Source organism: Dermacentor albipictus, chromosome 1 (genome assembly GCF_038994185.2).
Source record: "Dermacentor albipictus isolate Rhodes 1998 colony chromosome 1, USDA_Dalb.pri_finalv2, whole genome shotgun sequence".
Taxonomy (NCBI): domain Eukaryota; kingdom Metazoa; phylum Arthropoda; class Arachnida; order Ixodida; family Ixodidae; genus Dermacentor; species Dermacentor albipictus.
This window is the reverse complement of record NC_091821.1, coordinates 221,167,703-221,176,594: the sequence shown is the minus strand read 5'-3', so window position 1 is coordinate 221,176,594 and position 8,892 is coordinate 221,167,703.

Here is an 8,892-nt window from a genome sequence, read left to right as displayed (position 1 = left end):
AAAAAATAAAAACAGACACGAAAACAACTCCCATGGTTCTACGCAACAATTCCGCTCGCATGGAGTAAAAATTCTACTCCGATCATACGGAGCATAATAAACTCCCAACCGGGGGGTCGCTAGAGGACAAGCAATATGCTCCCACCTGGGAGTTATTTCCGTTTATATTGTAGCAAATAATAAATAAAGATAAAACGCACGTATCGCAGAAGACGGTATCCTGATACTCGTAACTTTGTACTCCATTTCATACATCAGGTGCAACGTTGTGGAAGCTTATATACGCAAGAAGTTCGCTCTGCAAAATGTATTACTCCGCGCATACCTTCTATGCTGAGATGAGCGCCAGTGGCGTTTACTCGCGTGAGCATGCACGTGAGGCTGCCGCGATGGGCCACAAATAATAAACGCGAAAAGAAAAAACAAGGGAAAGCAAATTGATGCAAAAAAGAAAATGTGTTTCTAAGTTTTTTTTTATTCAGAACTGGGCTTATATAAAGACCATTTTCACAAAAATCGCTCAGAAAATGCCGAACTCTTTCGATGTGCGAACGCAGTCACCGCAAAAAGTATCTCTAGCCTCCACAGCGTTGCAGCTGATGTATTAAACGGAGTAAACGTGTATGCCATTAAAAACTTGTCCGATTCTCTAATCTCCAGAAGTCCTCCAAACTGTATATCCAGAGCGCAGCTTATGAAGATTACTAAATATTGGCCATTAGCGCGAATCTTCGCGTGGATTTGTCAGGGCCCCGTTTCAAAGATAAATAAACCATCATCATCATCGAAGCGCGAAAGAGGAGCCCCGCTACGGTAAACGCCTCAAACATACGTCGTTTCGACGGTGGATGAGTTCTGCCGCTTTTTTTTTTATTTATTTATTGAGCAAACCCTAAACAAGGCGATAAAGGAAAGATACGTGCCGCAATGTGCCTGGCGTGTGGAGCAAAATGTTGCGTATCAGAATAACGCGCGTGCTCTGATCACCCACTCTTGTCTTCCCTCAGACGCAGCCGCGCGACTGCGGGGCTTGCGTTTTCTGCAAGCACGCTGTTTCAAACGACCGCTGTTCTATCAGCCGACTGCATCTGTGCGACATTCCCCGCCGCATACGCGGGCATGCGCACTTCCAGTGGAGAGGTCCCACTTTGCGGCGAGCGGATACCGGCAACACAATGACACTCTCGAGAGCACACTTCGTGCCGAGTTTGTCTTTCCGACACGAGCGTGAGGACTGAACGTGCTGCCGGTGTTTCCTGCTACTTGCAGCAGACAGCCGCCGCTCGTTCTTTGGCGATTTTGCCGAAAAGCTACTGGACGCCTGTGGTCACCAATGTTTTTAACTGTATTGTTATTTCCCTGTAGCATGCCGCCCGAGAATCGATTCGACCGCTTTCTCTTTCATTTCTTTTTCTTTTTTTAAAGTTATTTTTTCCTGTTGTGCATGCGCAGATGTTTTGGTAAAACGCTGTGATTGGACGTTCGAGAGTTGCCGTCATATCGTGACTACGCGTATACTAGCGTAACAGGATGAGCTTCATTTACGCGATGTTTTATTCCTCTGATATTTTTCCTGTCTGCCTCTGTATATTCCTTGAAATTTCACTGCCGCCAGGGTTTATTTTGGGTCATTGGGATAGCCTGCCCTTCGTTGGTAAATTTTGGCTCGGTCTCATTACTTAATGAACAGCAATATCCACGTCACAGGCTAGCATACGTCCACTCTATATGTGACTCCTGTTTTGGTATATGCAGCCGTACCGGCACCAATGATGGGAAATTTTACTAATGCTGAGGGTATACTCCAAATAGCTTTTCAGAAACTGCGCCAGATTAAGTATATGGGGCACCATTCTCAGTTTTTTTGTAAGTGTACAAATACAAAATATACACGGCTAAACACGGATACTGTCTACTGTGTTGGTTTAATACACATCCTTTGCCAGTGAGTATCCAGAGATTTTAACGGTCGGGATCGAGAAAAAGAGGGGGAGGGCAGAGGGAGTGTGGAGCCATTTGGTATTGCGCTATTGCATGGTGGAGGTTCTGGCAGAAAGGTTCTTGCGCGGTATGTTGCAGTGACATGATCACTTTGTGCATATTTCACCGTTTTATTATTTTTTAATAGGACATATGTGTTGCCTCACTACGCGTGCGGTGCTAATGGGCTTATATTGTCGACTTTGACTGAAATAAAATTTGTTGAAGCTAAAGTTTTCGCCAATGCAAGTCTATACCCTCCAGTCCTTGTCTGTTTTGCGCAATATCTTTTTGCTTAGCACTATGAACTAAATAGCCCAAGGAACAAGTTTTGTTGAGCTACATTTTAAGGGATAATTCGGTTCGGATTGCAAATATAGTCGAACGATATAAATGCGTCAGCAAAGAACCTTGCAGTAAATAGCAAGATCTGGTTGCAACCAAGTCATCGTTATTGCTGTGCCGTGAGACAGCAATGTGACGCACGTGTCAAGGAAAATGTAAATTAAGAAAGCAAATACACAGAGGCTAACCAGATAGCTGAGCGAGTTGATAAATATTTAACGGTTAGAGACGTAGACGAAAAAGACACGGAGGCAAGAGGAACCAAGATTAACAAAGATGAACCATAATAGTCTTCTGGTTTGGTGCCCTACCTTAAAAAAGATAGAACCATGGTCGTTGAAAGCCCGAATAATAAGGTGACCAGCAGACCTCAGTGCGCTTGCCAACTTTTTTTTGCTTTCGTTTTATCCATGAATATAATAAATTATTTGGGCCGTACAGCGACCATCTTAATCAAAACGGGAAAAGCTACTCTATTGCGGCATTAAATAACAAGCGCAATGACGTCCCGCTTGCAAGTGACAGCTAGCGCGCCGCCTTCTTCCAGAGTAGCGACTTCATGCCAACGAGTGTATTGCGGTCCATTGCACCACACCACCAAGCCGAGTGCCGTAGTACCGACACATCACTAGACTGCACTCCTAGAAAGTGGAGGATCAACATTGAATACTCGCAGTCTTGCACGCGACTGCACTCGCCTCGGCTCAACCGTGACAGGCGCACGTCTTTCCCACCGCAACGCGTCGGGGGCCTTCGACCAAGCTCCGCGGCCTAGGAAATGTGCGTGAAGCGTGGCGCGTAGGTCGGGAAAGAGCGGGATTGGATTCGAAGTTCTGTGACCTTGCCCTAAGGTAATTTGGCTTTCAATGTGTATGTTTTTGAATGGATGACTTCGTGAAGCTGCGATACGTAGCTTGTGCCACTGTTTCGTACAACAACAGACGGAACCACGGAGCGAGAAAGGAAATAGAAACACCTATCAATATAAAGGCATAAGCACCTAAGTCGGGGCAGGTGCATAGAAATAAAGCCAAAAGGACTTGCAGCATTCTAGTTTTCCGCGCCAAAAAGAATAAAGGAACCTGACATGCCTAACCGGTTCCGGAACCACTATTATCAGGAGGCAACACCTTCGAGACGCCCCCTTTCTTTGTGTACCTGTGGATCCCCAAAAAGCACGCCTAAATGGTGATTTTTTCCCTTTATCAAGTGCCGGGTGTCGGCGAAGGGAGTGAAATGCACCCCTCTGGCCGAGTAAAACAACCAACGCGAGCGAGCACAAAGGAAGACATCTGCGACCTGCGCGAGCGGCTACTTGACGAACTCGCCCCCGAACAAAGGAGACCCGTCAGATATGTTGGCCGCCAGGGCCAGAGCACAAAGAGAACAAGAACCGCGGCTCAGCGGAGAAAGCAAATGGTCGAGACAGCAGCGGGGAAAGGGAGAGAAAAAAAAAGGGACAGGTGCGAATCGCACACTCCAGCCGCGCTGCGGGCCCCGCAGGCTGAGCACGCGCCCGCGCAGGGCAGCATGCCCTTTCCCCGTGGTGCGAGCCCCGCGCGGGCGTTCTGGCGCGCGCCTCGCCGACACGGGGTGCTAGTGGACAAACAGCGGCGCGGCATTATTTCATAGCCCGGCGATTGGTGACCAAGAGCACACAAAAGGTGCGGGCCCAGAGCGCGCGGAAGCGCTCGTGCCATTCATCAGGCGCTCGCCGATGAGCAGCGTCCGGGCCACGCACGCCCGCCTGCACCTGGTCCCCTCACACCGGTGGCACCAGGTATGTGGTGCGACGGCAGCTCACCAGCCGGTCCATGAATGCGCCGCCGCTGCCACGCTGCTTGAGCTTTACACCACGAGGAGAAAGGCCGCCTGCCGTGCAGACATTTTTAATACAACTCGATGAGTGCCGGATTGACGCTTCGTTGACTTCCATTCCAGTCAGGAACTCGACTTCCGGCCTTCTATAACTGTCTGTCATTAAAGCTCTTCGATTGCTGCGCTCGTTTCTGTTAATCTAACGCGTCCAAGCGTAAGCGCTAGCAGTCAAACGAAATCACGACTCGTTTACCTAACACAGCACCTGTCGCTGTAGCTTGGTGGTTATGCGGCGTTGCGCTGCTGAGTTCGAGGTCGGAGGTTCCAACCCGGCTGCGGAGGCCGCATATCGATGGGGGTGCATTTCGATGGCGGTGCTTAGATTTAGGTGCATGTTGAAGAACACCAGTTGGTCAAAATTAATCCACATAGTCCCCCACTATGTCGTGCCTCATAATCAGGTCGTGATTCTGACACTGCAAAACCCCAGAATTGTTTTTTTTAATTCTTCTGTGCGTCGTTATTTGTCCGCGCTCTCTTAGGAAAATGAATCGACACTAATTAGCTCAATTCAACGTACCTCGACATCATGGCATGCGCAAGAAGGTTAGTCATCGTGCCGTCATTGCAAGCAGTGATACCTTCTGCTTCGTTTTCACAAAAACTTTCGCGAAAGAATGCTGAATTCACGTGCTGGTCGTAGGAATGGCATCATTGTCATTGCGATCGTAATCTTACAGTCAATGAGTGGAATTATAGAGGCTCACAATAAATAATTTGGGTCATAACGAAAAAACACTGCCAAGGAAGCATGGATGGCGCTGTAGAAGCTCCGTCAAGCGCTCGTAGTTCTGGCGGTGAGGCTGAAGTACAATCGCATTCTGAAAGCGAATTCACCAAAAGGTTGAAAGGAGGGTAGTGCATGATTCATTTGTTTTTGCATACGTTGTCCCATTTTTCCGTGTATGGTCGCTAAGCGTCGGGTAGAGCTCCCAGAATCTTTTTTTTCTCTAAATCATGCACTTAGCTGGCAGGGTGCCACCGATTTCGAGCCACATGTGCGGACAGGCTTGGTCCTACAGTCTCTTGACACTCTCTTTCTCTACACTACACACATACTCTACGCACTCTACGCTCTCTTGAAGTCACTGTAAGAGAAAAATTCCCCGACGATTACGATACCCCCTAATGCGAAATTTGAGCGCAGCTCTATACGTGTTTTCATTTCGCGATATATTAGCCTGCGTGGACAAACTGTCTCGTGCGGCACGGTGCAAACGGAGCGAAGTGTGGCGGGACTGCCTCGCTAATAAGGAGGTCGCGAGAAACAGCGCGTTGAAGACGCGTGGGCGCGATTCAGCGCAGCTGCCGCAAACAGAATTCCGCTAATGCAGCGCTTTGTTTTCATATAGAGTATAGCTGGACGCGCTCGCCGCATGCCATCGGTGAACAGACGGCGCGCGCTACTCCGGCACCATCTCGTAGCCATCGTCGCCGCAGAGCTGCACTAGGCTTTTCTTCTCATGCTTTCGCCATATACTCTCCTCCTCCACTTTCCGCCTCATGCTTTCACTGTAGTCTCCTCCTCCACTTTCCTCCTCGCGCTCTCTTCGCTTTTCATCCCGCGCTGCGCTCCGCGTTCGCTCTTTCATGCTTCGCTCTGCTCGTTAGCTCGGTTACGCTGCGACACCAAGGCATGCCGTCGTTCAACGCAGGATCGGGTGCTTAAGAGCTGCGCTCTAAAACATAGGTTGCTGTTCTGTATCATCAATATAAATTGCAACGCGCACAAAATAAAATTACATGCGGATCCCATGCACTGTAGGAATCGGTTTAGGCGAAGCTTTTATTGGTGTTTGCGAAGAACGCTGCTCTTCTTTAGCGACCACCTGCAAGTACAAAGCACGCGAAGCACACATTTTCACCGGGAAACGGCTCACTCAACATAAATTGGTGATACTCCGACATGCGGATCCCACGCATGATAATGGAGGAATGACGCTGAAAGAATGACCATGGTATGAGGACGACGGCATAGCAACAATGGCGTGACCATCACGGCACAACGACGACTGTACGACGACGACACAGTGGCGACGACACAATGATGTCGACTGCATGATGACGTCACCGTGATTGACGTTTGCCTTTAGCTATACGGCGTGGCGACGACTAAATAACGAAGGCATGACAACGACGGAATGGCGACGCTAGAGTGACGATGGCATAGCAATGAAGAAATGAGGACGCCGACACAATGACGAAGGCATAGCGATGATGGAATGATGATGATGATAGATCGAAGGTGACTGCATGCCGACGACGTAATAACGACGACTGAACAATGACGATGACATAGCAACGAAGTAATGGCGACGATGAAATGAACGCGACAGCGCTACAATGACGTAATGATAACCCCGACATAATGATGAAGGCATGACGACGAGGGCATAATGATGAAAGCATGAGGATGGCTGCATGATGACGACAGCGTCATGACGATGGCACGGCAACGAAGTAATTACAACGATGAAATGAACATGACACCGCTACAATGACTTAACGACGACGCCAGCATAATGACGAAGGCATGAAGATGGCTGCATGGCGTCGGTGGTACTGGATATCCGGCGCTGGTTTGCTCTGTATACCCGAGACCGGCATTCATGCAAGACAGCAGCCAGCACCCGAAAAATCGGGGAGGGGGAAAGAGACAAAGAACGCTTCGCTTGTAAAGAAAAAATTGGCGGGCTCAACAGCAGTTGAAGTCTACGTAATTAGAATCTATGATTTCTAGAAAACGGTTGTTTGAATAGTTTTCGGTACTGTTTGCATCCAAACGTAAACGCATTACGTTCAAGAAATAGCATTGTCCTCACATTTGTATGCTTCGCAGATTAATTAGCTTCTGGATTTTACATTGGCTATGTTAACGTACGTTATATGGCTAACTTAATGTACGTTACATTTTGCATACGCCATGAAATAGCGTTGTCGAATATGGTGGCGCCCATGGCTCCCTCTTCCGCATGAATGCTACGCTCTCGTTATCGTTGATCCCCAGTAACTGTTGAATTGAGCATTCGATTGAATCGTCTAAAACCTGAAACGTTAGTTATGAGCACATATATAGCACGTCCAAGTTCTGAGATCGTAGTCTATTTTGGCGTCTGTAGGCCTAACGAGACACGTACGTATAGTGGACTGGAGCGTTGGTATAAAATTAGAGGATAATAGATTGCTAATAGATAGGTTGTTAATAGATTGTTGGCTTGGATATATTTGACACGAGGAACCAGGCGGCGCCCCGCCTTCTAACGTCTCGCAATTAAAGGCACTTGCGTTTAACGTATGGAAGGCGCAAACGCCATTCTAAAGCTGCCTATAGTAACGTGAATGTTCTGTAGGGAACGGTTATGTAGAAATTATATGCTGTAGTGTTTATATTTATAAGTAAGACATAATGTTTCTCGGCTAGATATAAGATTGAAAGCAAACTAAAACCCAGAGGCACATACAAAGTGGCCCGTGACACATAATTCCAGACTGCACAATCACCGGGGTCGGCCCATAAAAACGGCGAGATACCCCTCCCGCTCGCGAAAAGGGCCGGCACTCGGAGAATAATTCTTATTAAAATTCCTGCAGAAGCCATCTCGCGATAACTTTCGACGTTAATGCGATGAGCAATCAAGCCGTATTGCTGAAGGCGCCTTTATTTACAATCTGTAGTGATAATTCTGACATTTCCATCGCTTCGGTGGTATACGACGTACACTGTCTCTGGGATCGGCTCTCGCTCGCCAGTGTTGACCATGACGACGACGCACTGACGATGACGGAATGATGAACAAGAAATGACGTCAATTGAACGACGAAGGCGGTATAGGATGACAGTGGGATGACGGTTCTAAAATGACGACGATGATGTAAGGACGACGACGTGAGAACAAACGGATGACGACGACTGTATGATTACGATTGCACGGCGGCGACGGCGTGGCCATGGCTGTGTGACGAGAAGAGGATGACGAAGCTGGAACGATGGCGACGGAACGACCACTATGGCACCACAACGACGGTATGACAACAAATGGACTTACAACAAATGGACAACAAATGGACAACAAATGGACAAATGGACTGTGACAACAAATGGACAACTGTATGACGACGATGCAATGACGACGACGATTGCATGACAACGGTGGCACAGTCACGATTGAACGTCGACAGCTTGATTATGATGGAACGACGCCGATGGAAAGACGACGTTGGTATGACGATCATGGCATGACAATGAGACGATGATTCTGAAATGATGACGAGGGTATGACGACGACAGCGTGAAGCTCACGGCATGGCTACGATTGACGACGATGGCCTGATGGTGACTGTAGGAAGACAGCAGGACAAAGACGATATGATAAGCAATGCATGAAGGCGACTGTATGATGATGATGAAATGACGACGATGTCATGACAACGGCGACATGATCATGATTCAATAATGGTATTATGATCGCGATGGAATGACGAAGAAGTAATGACGCCGATTGAATTGAATTGAATTGATTTCCATATTGAATGGGGGAAAGTCCGAACTAAAAGTCAAAGTGCTGGTCTGCACTTTCACTTTTTAAAGTGATGGAAAGCTTTGAAAGTGATGGACAAACGAAGGCAGTATGGCGACGACGCAATCACGACAATAGGATGACGTTTCTGAAATGATGAAGCTGATACAAC